We start from the raw sequence: 13481 nt of genomic DNA on the forward strand, positions 1-13481 counted from the left end.
TACTACCAGAGATTTTTTAAAAATTTTCATAATGGCAAAAAGGACGATTCATCAAGAAGATAAGAATCCTCTAAGTATGTGTGTACTTAGTAAATGAGTTCAAAATGCAGGAAACCAAATATTACACAACTGAAACGAGAAATAAACAAATCCACAGTTACACTTGCATATTTCAACAATTCTCTCTCAGCAACTGATAGATTAAGTAGAGAGAAAATCAACAGGCGCAGATTTGAACATTATCAGTCAACTTGACCTAACTGTTATTTATAGAACACTCCACCTAACAATTGCAAAATATACATTCTGCTCAAGTGCAAATATAACATTCAACAAGATAGTCCATATCCTGGGCATAAAACAAGTCTCACGTGAAACAATATAGAGTATGTTCTTTGACCCCAAAAGAAGCAGAACGGCAACAACAACAAATGAAAAAAATGACAATACCCTCACCTTCCAGGGTAAATCTCATCCAAGTAGATGCTCATGTGGCCTTTTCTATCTCAACTCAGTTCAGGCAACCTCACTAGTGTGAAGCATTTCCGTAGTTTAGATCACCAGGTAGAACTAACCATTCTATCTCTTTTGCCTGCACTGTATTTGGTGTGAATGTTTGTATATAAATATGAATATGTACCATGCAATAAAGATAATGTTGATATTTTATGTACAGAAACACATACGGAATCCTCATTCCATAGTCAACCTCATCTAATCCTTTTATTTTTGATAAAGCACTGACTCTAAAATGAAATTAAGAAAATACCGTAGAGCTTCCCTGGTGGTGCAATGGTTAAGAATCCGCCTACCAATACAGGGGACACGGGTTCGAGCCCCGATCCGAGAGTTGCTCTGGTCACAGAGCAACTAAGCCCATGCGCTGCAACTACTGAGGCTGCGCCCTAGAGCCCATGAGCCACAACTACTTAGCCCACGAGCCACAACTACTGAAGCCCATATGCCTAGAGCCCATGCTCCACAACAGGAGAAGCCACTGCAATGAGAAAGCCATGCACTGCAATGAAGAGTATCCCCTGCTCGCCACAACTAGAGAAAGCCCGCATGCAGCCAAAAATAGAATAAATAAAAATAAATAAATTTAAAAAATAAAATACGGTAAACTATAATGGAATATAATCTGCAAAAATACTGAGTCACTGTGCTGTACTGCTAAAACTAACACAATACTGTAAATCAACTATACCTTTGTTAAAAAAAAAAAAAATTAGCTAGAAAAAAATGACAATACCAAGTGCTGACAAGGATACAGAGCAATTGGAACCCTCATACATTGCTGGTAGGAACATCAAATGGCATAATCACTTTGGAAAATTATTTGGCAGGTTCTTATGAAGTTAAATGCACACCTATCAGACACTCTACTCCTAGGTATTTACCCAAGAGAAATGAAAACACGTGACCACAAAAAAGACTTGAAAACACATGTTTATGGCAGCTTTATTCATAATACTCCAAAACTGGAAACAATCCAAATGTGCATCGACGTGCAAATAGATAAGCTAACTGTGGTATATCCATACAATGGAATACTACCCAGCAATAAAAAGGAGCAAATTACCAGGGCATGCAACAACATGGATGAACTTCAGAAACATTATTGCTGAGCTAACTAATCTGGGCTCCCAAAAGTATTCATATATTTATATTTATATATCTATTATATATATACATATCTTTTATATAAAATTCTAGAACAGGTAAAACAACTATATAGTGACAGAAAGCAGATCAGTGGTTGCCTCGCATTGGAAGGGGGTGGGATTGACTGCAAAGGAGTATGAGGGAACTCCTGGGGGAGGCCTCTCACTGTTGTGGCCTCTCCCGCTGCAGAGCACAGGCTCCGGATGCGCAGGCGCAGCGGCCGTGGCTCACGGGCCCAGCCGCTCCGCGGCATGTGGGATCCTCCCACACCAGAGCACGAACCCGTGTCCCCTGCATCGGCAGGCGGACTGTCAACCACTGCGCCACCAGGAGAGCCCAGAGGGAACTTTTTAATGATGAAAATGTTGTGTATCTTGGGAATTCCCTGGCGGTCCAGTGGTTAGGGCTCCGCGCTTCTACTGCAGGGGGCATGGGTTCAATCCCTGGTCAGGGAATTAAGATCCTGCATGTGAGCAGCACAGCTGAAAAAAAAAAAAAAAGAAAATGTTGTGTATCTTAACTTTAATGATGTATACACAGGTGTCAAAATTCAAACTATACACTTAAAATGGGTACATGTTATTATATATAAACTTTACTTCAATAAAGTTGATTTAAAAAGAAAAAAATTGTCAAGATGTTATAAATTTAAGATGTACATTTTAGTAAATGTATGTTATGCTTCAATTTTTTTAAAAAAATCTAAAAATTGGTTGTGATGCAAATTATTCAGACATAAAAATAAAGGCCAACATTCACCCATCAAATAAATTAAGCTGTCCTCATTTTCCTTCTTTGCCTCTCATCCTTCGCTCATATGCAGTTTAGTTTAACTACAGTATAGAAATACAGGATAGTGAGGCATTGGGTTGAGAGAAACCCCAGGGCGGGAGTGCAGCCAGGCCTCAGAAGCAAAGAAATGGAAAGAGGCCTGGGAACACGGCTGGTGTTCAATCCCTCTCTTCTCTCTGAGCCTCCTGTGAGTCCACCACTTTCTTTTCTCTGTGGACGGGCTTTTTCTAGCCACAAGACAGAAAACATAGACAGAGAAAAGGACAAATTTGAGCTCTACTGTGTAACCATTTGGAAAGTGACTAAGTCCACTCTTATGGATCCCATTCGGCAATCCGTACAGGAGAGAATCACTGATTCAGTTTCCCATCCTTGAACCAATCACCTGTGGCAAAGTGTGAGAAAGAAAATCTTGGGTAGGAGTTACCTTTGAGCCAATCAGCCGTGACCTGCAGGTCCTGGAGGAGCAAGGATATTCAGGACAGAACAGACATGTGCTAACAATGCCTGAAATAAATATTGACAATTTTGATGAGCAACAGTTTTCATTTCTGGCAGCGATGTATATTCTTATCCATGAAAATTACAACAAAATTGGACCTAGAACCAAAATGAATTCTCACTTGAAAGAAAACATTGAGAAAAGACTATTGCACTGAGCCTTAAGTGTCATCGTATTCAACACAGAAAATAAGCTACTGCTACAGCAGAGGTCAGATGCTAAAATTTCCTTTCCAGGTTGTTTTACCAACACTTGTAGTTATCCATTAAGTCATAAAGGAGAACTTGAAGAAAATGATGCAATTGGACTAAGGGCAGCACAGAGGTCTTTAAAAGCTGAATTAGCAATTCCCATGGCACAGGTTTCCCCAGAAGACGTTAATTTTTTAACGCAAATTCACTACAAGGCTCAATCTGATGATATTTGGGGTGAAATTGGGTACATTTTGTTTGGGAGGAAGAATGTAGCTTTGGATTCCTATCCCTGTGGGATTAAGAGCTATTGTTACGTGTCCAAGGAAGAACTAGAGGACTCTTGAGAAAAGGAGCCAATGGTGTAATCAGGATAACTTTGTGGTTTAAAATGATCGCACAGACTTTTCTCCTTACATGTTGAGGTAATTTTTTTGAATCAGTTCGTTGAACTGACATGGACATGAAAGTGTGGCTGAATGGTTTTACAAGTACTGAAAAACTGGTCTCTATTAAACTTAGATTAAAAAGAATAAAATCTGAGACTTGACATCCTTTAGATCTTTCAGATCTTTGATGGTGACACAATCTTCACCATCCTCTCCCCCAGGATGTGATTCTGGTTTTGATTTCATATCCTGTGGGGAGAAACAGAGGGTAGTTTCAGAGGCTCCACTTACCCTTTTAACCTTCCCCACTACAGTAGCTCTTCTTATCCCACAGGGCAAGGACCCAATGAGGGGGATCCTCTAACTGCCAACTTCTACTCTCAGGGACTGAGGAAATGATCACCAAGTGAGTCCACAGACCCACTGGACTTACTGGAAGCCAGGACTCCGTTTATGACTTCCTGTCTCTACCCCATATACCCAACTTTAAAGGAGGTTGATGATGACTTCAGGCCTATGACTATCAAACTCAGATATGTGTTCGATAGTCCTTGAAACATCTGGGTATCCCCCTTTCCTCAGTGTACAGTCACCTGAATATATAGGTCCCTTTGAGGAACAACTAGGAATCATTCCAGTGTACACTTGCCACACTGCTCCAGGGCGCTCCCTCCTAGGGACCTGGCCAGCTCTCCAATCAATGAGTTCCAGATCTGAAATTTGACTCAGGTCTGGGAAATGAGCAAGGCATCAAGGCCTTTCATTAGGGTGACTGCCCTCCCATTCCTACTCCTCCAGTCTTGTCTTGATTGTAGATATTAAGTGCCTGCTTTGCTGGCTACCCATCTATTTTGCCCCTAGAGACACCATGTCCTATTAACTATTTCCATTTCCACATGTCCCTGTGGGTCAACTCCCCTTGGCTGTCCCTTCAACCTTGACAATTTTTTTTTTTTTTTGGCGGTACGTAGGCCTCTCACTGTTGTGGCCTCTCCCATTGTGGAGCACAGGCTCCGGATGTGCAGGCTCAGCGGCCATGGCTCATGGGCCCAGCCGCTCCGCGGCATGTGGGATCTTCCCAGACCAGGGCACGAACCCGTGTCCCCTGCATCGGCAGGCAGACTCCCAACCACTGCGCCACCAGGGAAGCCCCAACCTTGCCAATTTTTATGGTAAATGCAGCCCCCTGCTTTCCCATGATTAAGCACTGCCATCTGGCCTCTGTTATTTTCAATAGGCCATGCATCATTCCCATCACTCCTGAGTCAGAAACTTATTGTTTTGTCAGAGAGAAGATTCTGCAGTGTCTTCCTGCATGGGAGGAGTGCTAGCTCTTAAAGGAGGGCTGGACACCTCTGCAACTCTGCAGGTTCTGGAGAGTCTGCAGAGCCAGATCCTCAGGGGCATCCCCCTAAAAGTCTCCTTTCCATGTGTCACTGTCAAAGGACCTCAGGTTTTCTCAACTAGGACTCTAACCTTAGCATAACAAACCTGCCTTGGCAGAGAGATTAAATGTCTCTGAAGCTCAAGCTATTAAGTCCTGCTCTTACCCCTTAGCTGTGTTCGCGCTTCAAGGAGGTGACAAAGGCCTCCTTATAAGCTACCAATGAGGCCCTCTGGCTCTCCACTGAGTGTTTAGGTGTTTGATAACTTTTTTTTTTCATTATCCCTATATAGGACGTCAGTGTAATTTAGTAATAACCAGCCAACTCCACTGTCCTCATAAGCACTATTTTCCCCTTTTCTTTCAATGCCTGAGTCATGGCACCAGCAAAGGTGTGTTCCCCTGCCCTGGGATATTTCCCAGGACACCACAGGTGGAATCTTCAGTCACCATGTGGCAGGCATTACGCTCCACATTCCACTTGGGTTGGGATAGTCCCTGCCAGCCAGATGATGAGTTATCCAGTTCAAAATCCATTGTACCACCTGCTTTTCCAGACTATTTCCTAATACCTACTGTTCCAGTTCAGGTTCTCTGAGAAGCAGATGTCAGGATAGAATCAGATATGCAGAAGATTTATTTGGGGAAACACTTCTGAAAGATATAGCAGAGAGGGATCATGAGGTTGTGGGGAGAGCCTCAGACCAGATTGCAGGTCTGACACTTATAAAAGAGAAGGGAAAGGAAGGGAAGAGAAGGGAAGGGAAGGGAAGGGAAGGGAAGGAGCATCTCATAGGAGGAGCTTCCAATTGCAGTGCAGCTCTGAGGATATCTTGGCCAGGCCAGTGGGGAGGCTGTGCTAATTATGCTTTAAACACCTTACATGTTTGATTGCTGAAAGGACTCACAGGACTCCAACGGTTTATACTCATAGTTTTTTGTTTGTGTGTTTTTAGACTTTTTTTTTAGAACAATTTTAGTAGCAAAATTGAATGGAAGGGAAGAAGGTTTCTTATATACCCGCGTTTTTTTTTTGTTTTTTGCAGTACGCGGACCTCTCACTGTTGTGGCCTCTCCCGTTGCGGAGCACAGGCTCCGGACGCGCAGGCTCAGCGGCCATGGTTCACGGGCCCCGCTGCTCCGCGGCATGTGGGATCCTCCCGGACCGGGGCACGAACCTGCGTCCCTTGCATCGGCAGGCAGACTCTGAACCACTGCGCCACCAGGGAAGCCCTACCTGCATTTTTTGTTTGTGTGTTTTTAGACTTTTTTTTAAAGAACAATTTTAGTAGCAAAATTGAATGGGAGGGAAGGAGGTTTCTTATATACATGCGTCCCACAGCACGGCTTCCCGTTTTCAGCGTCCCCCACCAGAGTGGTACATTTGTTACAGCTGATGAACCCACATGGACACATTGTTATCACCTGAAGTCCACAGTTTACATTACGCTCCACTCTTAGCACAGAACAGTGTTTCTGTTTGTTTGTTTTACAGGCAAAGGATACAGTAGAGTAACAGCAGGAGAAGTTATGCAAGGAAGGGGGCTGGAGATCTCAGGCACAGGCTTCTTTGTCCTCCCACTGCTGGATCGCACAGGATGCGCTTTGTCTCCAGGTCTCAAACCACCATTGGCTTGTGTACCAAGGAGTCCAAAATTGACTCATTGTGGGAATCTGTTGTAGTGAGCTGACGGTGTAGGCATATTCTAGCTCCACTACCAGCCCCAATCATTGAAATCCCTGAGGCTCCACCAAAGAAACAACTATTAATGCTGACAAGCTGGTATATCCTGCACCCCAAACACAGACCAATGGTCACAGAACATCCTTTATTGTGTTCAACAGTGTTGCCGAGGGTCACATGCTGCAGGCAGCTCTGTACGTAAGCACGCAGCCAATCCAGACCATGCCATGCAGGAGCCCCAGAGCCAAGATTGTACATTAAGGGGGGCCCATGTCGAGGACAAATGGCCTGGCGCTAGCAGCTCTGCCATGCTCAGTCACTGGCTAGGAGCAGCAGCCTGGGGAGAGCATGGCATCAGCACAAATGCTGAGCACATCTTAGGGTGCGGCAGCTGGGGCCGTCAACCGACGGCCTGGACATCTGTGAGGCACCTACCTCCATAGCTAGCAAAACCCACTTCAGGAAAAGTTTCTCAAAGCTCCCCCTGACTCTTGTGTGACCCCAGTTTATTTCTCAGGTTTTTCCTCTTGCCATATCTTACTCTCCAGCCATCCTGAGCTACTTAAAGTTCCTGGAATAAAAGTCATTTACATTCTCACCTCTGGGCCTTTGCACATGACCCTCTGCGAATAATAATACTACTTTCTTCTTCCACTTCCTTTCCCTAACTTCTACTCATTCTTCAGGTCTCAGTTTAGAGACCATTTCCCTGAGGAAACTTTCCTGCTCCCCGCCCCTCCCTACTCTATTCTCTTATAGCATCCTGTCCTCAACCTCAAGGTAGCACTCATCATGCTACTGTAATCTCCTAAAGAATCTGTGTTTTCCATTAGACTGTACAATCTGTAAGGGTAGGCACTATGTCACATTGAATGTTGCCTAATTTATGCCACACAGTAGGTGCTTAATAAATATTTGCTGATCAACTGATGGATAATTTCACCCTGTTGAATTGCTTAGAATCTGGGGGTTAAGAAGAGAAAGCAAAATCAGTGATTATCCAATTCAATGTTTTCTTACATGCCATGGACACATACATGTCCTGAAGGGGCAGTCTTTCCGGGTTGGAATCCATAAATCCACTGCATGAAGCCATCTTTCTGGCTGGGGAGCTTTGATGACAAGGCACTCCTTCTTGGGTAGTCTGGTCTCATGTGCTCCTTAGCTGATGTCCCCCAATTCATTTAGAAAATTCTGGACAATGATGGAGTGTGTTCATTTGTGTGGGCAATATGTCTTTCTACTTTCCCTCCCATGGTTTGATCTATTACAACGTTTTCATAGTTTGTTACTAAAGGTACCTGGTGAAAGAGGTTGCTCTTATTCCTTCAAGGAAGTGATGGTTTTCCTTAGGCTTGGCTCCATTTTGCAGACTGAAAAACAGAGGCCTCCTTAAATAACCTGGAATACACCACTAAACTTTGCTGAGCATAATGTCTTTAGAAGCAGTTTCTCAGAAATACAACTAACAACACTTAGTTCCTTCTTGGTACAATTTAGGGAAACAAGATGTAGGAAAGAGTGGCAGGGAGCTGGTGTTTATGTGCTGGGATGTGGGCCAGGTGTTTTACATAAGTGATCTCATTTAATTCGCACTACAGTCCTGGAAACAGGCTTAATAATCCCCCCCTCTGTTGTTGCTGTTGTTGTTTTTTAACCAAATGACACTTTCATCTGGGTCTGAGGAGAAACTGGTGTTTGATGACCCCCCTAAGGTTCATTCTAAAAAACAGGATCTGTCAGGAATTCAGTCTGCACCTTCCTGTAGCCACTTGGGTCCAACAGGAAAAGCAGTTTCTTTCCAGCATAGTTTGCAGAATAGTAAGTAGAATGTTTGGCAGAAAAGACAAAGTGGGAAGGAAAGCAGTTTGATATCAGTCTTTTGTTTGCAGCTATCATTTAAAATTGCCCAGCACAAGATGGTAATAAAGATGCAGACATACTAGAGAATGAACTTGAGGACACGGGCAGGGGGAAGGGTAAGCTGGGACCAAGTGAGAGAGTGGTATGGACATATATACACTACCAAACGTAAAATAGATAGCTAGTGGGAAGCAGCTGCATAGCACAGGGAGGTCAGCTCGGTGCTTTGTGACCACCTAGAGGGGTGGGATAGGGAGGGAGGGAGGGAGATGCAAGAGGGAAGAGATATGGGGATATATGTATATGTATAGCGGATTCACTTTGTTATAAAGCAGAAACTAACACACCATTGTAAAGCAATTATACTCCAATAAAGATGTTTAAAAAAAAAGATAAATTCAGGGCTTCCCTGGTGGCGCAGTGGCTGAGAGTGTGCCTGCCAATGCAGGGGACACTGGTTCGTGCGCCAGTCTGGGAAGATCCCACATGCCGCGGGGCGGCTGGGCCCGTGAGCCACGGCCGCTGAGCCTGCGCGTCCGGAGCCTGTGCTCCGCGGCGGGAGAGGCCACAACAGTGAGAGGCCCGCGTACCGGAAAAAAAAAAAAAAAAAAAAGATAAATTCATTAAAAAAATATAAATAAATAAATAAAAATAAAATTGCCCAGCAGAGTGTGGTTGATTTTGCATCTTCATTAAGTGACTAAGAACAGGATTCTACAAAAAGTGACTACCAAAGATTTTAGATTGAGACAAAACCCAAAAAGTCTAAAAGTAAGATTTTTCATGTAACAGCTTTATTGAGATATAATTCACATAGCATAAAATTCATCCGTTTTAAAATTCAGTGGGTTGTAGTACATGCACAGAGGTGTGCAGCCATCACTGCAATCAATTTTAGAACACTTTCCTCACTCCAAAAAGAAACACTGTATCATTTAACAGTTACTCCCAATTCTCCCCCCACCTCCCCCACCTCCCAGCTCCAGCCCTAGGCAGCAATTAACCTATTGTACTTTCTGTCTCTATGGATTTGCCTGTTCAGGACATTTTATATAAATGGAATCATACAATATGTTGTCTTTTGTGTCTGGCTTCTTTCACTTAGCATAATGTTTTCAAGGTTCATCTAGTCGTAGCATGTATTAGTACTTCATTTCTTTTTACGGCTGAATAATATTCCATTATTATTATTATTATTATATTATATACCAATTTTTTCAACAACCACTTTTATTATGAAAGTAACAAAAATCTTACTGTAGAAAAATAATAACTATAGATATAAAGAAAAAAAAATCACCCATAATCCTACCACCCAGAGACAGCCACCACTGTATACCTTTCGTTCTGGATTTTAGTCTATGCATATATACTTGTAAATGAGATCCCATTGTGCGTCCTGTTTGTGCAATGTGTACTTTTTTTTTTTGGCTGCACTGCGGGCGAGGCTTGTGTGACCTTAGTTCCCCCACCAGGGATCGAACCCGGGCCCTCGGCAGTGAAAGCGCAGAGTCCTAACCACTCGACTGCCAGGACTGTATTTTTTTTATAGTGGTAAAGTATACATAATGTAAAATTAGCCATTTAAACTATTTTTAAATGTACAGTTCAGTAGCATTATGTACATTCACACTGCTATGCAAACATTACCACATCCATCTCAGAACTTTATCTTTCCAAAATAAACTCCATACCCACTAAACGGTAACTGCCCATTTCCCCCTCTCCCAATCCCTGGCAACCACCGTTCTCCTTTCTGTCTCTATGAATGTGACTATTCTAGGTACCTTATGTAAGTGGAATCATACAATATCTGTCTTTTTGTGACTGGCTTATTTTACTTAGCATGATGTCTTCAAAGTTAATCTATATTGTGCATATGTTAGAATTTCCTTCCTATTTAAGGCTGAGGAATAATATCCCATTGTATGTATATATCACATTTTGTTTATCCATTCACCATTGATGGACACCTGGGTTGCTTCCACCTCTTGACTATTGTGAATAATGCGTCTATGAATATGGTTGTACAAGTATTTCTTCAAGACCCTGCTTTCAATTCTTTTGGCTATATACTCACTCAGAAGTGGAATTGCTAGATCATATGGTTATGCTGTTTAATTTTTTTGAAGAACTGCCATACTATTTCCATAGTAGCTGCACCATTTTACATTCCTACAAGCTATACACAGATTCCAATTTCTCCACTACCTTGTCAACACTTGTTATTATCTGTCTTGTTGATTATAGCCACCCCAGTGGGTGTGAAATGGTATCTCATTGTGGTTTTGATTTGTGTTTCCCTAATGACTAAAGATGTTGAGCATCTTTTCATGTGCTTATTGGCTTTTTTATCTTCTTTGGATTCTTTGCCCATTTTTGAATTGGGTTGTCTTTTTATTAGCAAATTGTAAGATTTCTTTATATATTGTGGCTACAAGTCCCTTATTAGGTATATGATGTGCAAATATTTTCTCCCATTCTGAAGGCTGTCTTTTGCTTTCTTGATAGTGTCCTTTGAAGCACACAAGTTAACACAGAAATACTCAATATTTGATAAATGGGCCATGGGACTGGAAATGACCAAATAAGTCCCTATAATGTGGCTATGTTTATTTCCCTTATGATTTATTTTCATGACTTTAGTGACCTTGTCAAAATTTTAGTTTTTTTTTTTTTCTTTAAGCAAACAATGACACATACAATCATGTCATTTTAAATTGGAATACACAATTCGAGGAAATTTAACAACCTTGTGATGGATGTGTTATCCTAATATCACAGAGGGAGAAACTGAGGCTCTGAGAGGGGCCGGATTCCTGATTCTATCACCCCGTCAATGTTGTCCTTGAACAAGTTACCAGATTGTTGGGAGGATCAAGTAAGTCAAAGATTATAAAAATCTCCCTCATAAATATCCAATAAAGACCCTCACTGAAAATAATAAAGTGCTTTGTTTGTAGTCACACAGCTAATAAGTGGTAGATCTGAGGCTGGGATACAGCTTCAGGCTTCAGAGTGTGAGAAGACTCATTTAGGGTCCTTCTTTAAAATGCAGATGATCGGAGAAATAGCGTAAAAATATCTGTTTAAACAGCAGACCTGCTGTTGTGTGTGTGTATGAAAACTGCCTTAAGATAAAACCTGGTTTGCCATCAGTTGTTTTTCATCGTCACATAAGATAGATCAGAATGTGATTAGAAGGCACAGGAGGAGTTAAGTTACCTATGAAGGATTACTTTGTAAAATTTAATTTTTCATACCCCTCTCCTTCACACCCTGCTTCACCTCCAACCTCAGTAAGTGGCGGTACCCAGTTACCCAAGGCACGAAGTTAGCATCCAGTGATACTTCCCATTCCAAAGTGGTGGTGGCAATAGCTAATATTTGAGCCAAAATGTGTTCTAGGAACTATTACAAGGTCTTTATGTTTACCAAGGCATTTATGCTCAAAACAACCCTGTTATTATCTGCCTTTTACACGTGAGAAACTGAGGCACAGAGAATTAATAAACAAACTTGCCTGAGATTATATAACTAGCAGCCAGAATTCCAGCCAAGACTTGGGGCTCCAGAGTCCATCCTCTGAAACTCTAGGGTGGCTGGTACAGATCTCTCCTCTCCTTTGCCTGCCTGCCCCAACAAGCTTCCTCCTGACTGGTTTCCAGAACTCTCATTTTGTCACACTCCAATTCGTTTCCCACATTTGTGTTCTACAACACAAATGGAAACATGCCAGTCCTATACTTTAAAACCCCACCACCCATTGCTCCAGTGCTCTTAGCAAGTTCAGCTCCTTAGCCTGGGCCGGCCTGTGTGTTCTGCTGTCCTCATCTGTCTACCACCTTTTAATTTTTTAGTTCTTGGAGTTCACCCGTGTTGTACTCTCATTGCTTAACTATCCCCCCCCCGCCCCGCCCGCCCGCCCCCTTACATCCCTGGAAAAAAAGGACTGGAGCTCAATAACATTTGTCAGATGAATTGCTGAAAAGCAAGAGTGGTTTATTACTGGACGCTGTTATAGACAGGATTTGTGAAATCTTTCCCTGAGCTTCTTTCAAAACTGGATGAATTTTCATTGTGTTCTCATAACATTTCGATCAGGGTACTTCATCATCTTTAAGTGTCACTCTCGGTTTTTGTTTCTGTAATTCTCTCCCAGCTCACTGCATGGTCTAGTGTGAATGGGTGAAAGAGCTGAGCAAAACAGTTCTTCAGCTGCCGACCTAAATGACTAACTTCATGACCTCTCAAGGTCTCTCCTCCGAGCTCCACGCAACTCCGGTTCCGGCATTCGGGAGGGGTGGCCCAGGCTCCCGAGGGGCTGCGGGCACCGCGAGTCCTGGGCGGGCAAGCTGTGGGGTTGCCGCGGCCTGAGCCCTCCTCCCCGGCCCTCCCCCAGCTCTCCGGAGAAAGGAGGGGATGGAGACGCCGGAGAAACGTGGGCTTGGAGAGCCGCGAAAATTTTACTTCGGGTAGAACCCCCTACGGAAATGAGGCCGAGAACCTGGGGCTTCTCCCCGCGCCGGGCCTACGGGTGCCGCTTCCCTGCCCCCCTGCCCTCTTCTCAGCCGGCCGGGGCCTCCTTCCCACCTTCCCTCCTTTTCCCCACTCGGAATAAACAGCCTACAGTTCCCGCAGCTGCAGCGCGAGACTCGAAACGCGCGCCGGGAGCGAGCCCCGGAGGGGGCGGGCGGCGCGGACCGGGAACCGGGCCGGGCGGGACACTGCAGCTCGCGCCGCTCCCCCCGCTCTCCCCGCGCTCCGGCGCCGGGCCCAGGTAGGGGCGGTGCGAGACGGGCCTGGCGGCGCGGCCTCCCTCCCCCTCCCTCCGGCCCGGCCGGGGGCGGGAGCGGAGGGGCGAGGCGCGGCCCCACTTGGCTGCACCCCCTCCCAGGGCAGGCGCGGGCGGAGCCGGGCCCGCCTCAGCCAGCAGCGGCGGGAGTAGCGCCGCGGTGCGCCGCACCGCGGGCAGCGAGCTCCGCATTCGAACCTCCCTCGCAAAGACAGT

General features: G+C 44.2%; 1 pseudogene; it reads left to right on the forward strand.

Moving 5' to 3' along the window:
- Window positions 1–2951: 2951 nt before the first annotated feature.
- Window positions 2952–3574, forward strand: LOC132431613 (isopentenyl-diphosphate Delta-isomerase 1-like; annotated as a pseudogene).
- Window positions 3575–13481: the final 9907 nt, after the last annotated feature.

The sequence above is a fragment of the Delphinus delphis genome, chromosome 1, assembly GCF_949987515.2.
Source record: "Delphinus delphis chromosome 1, mDelDel1.2, whole genome shotgun sequence".
NCBI classification, from domain to species: Eukaryota; Metazoa; Chordata; class Mammalia; order Artiodactyla; family Delphinidae; genus Delphinus; species Delphinus delphis.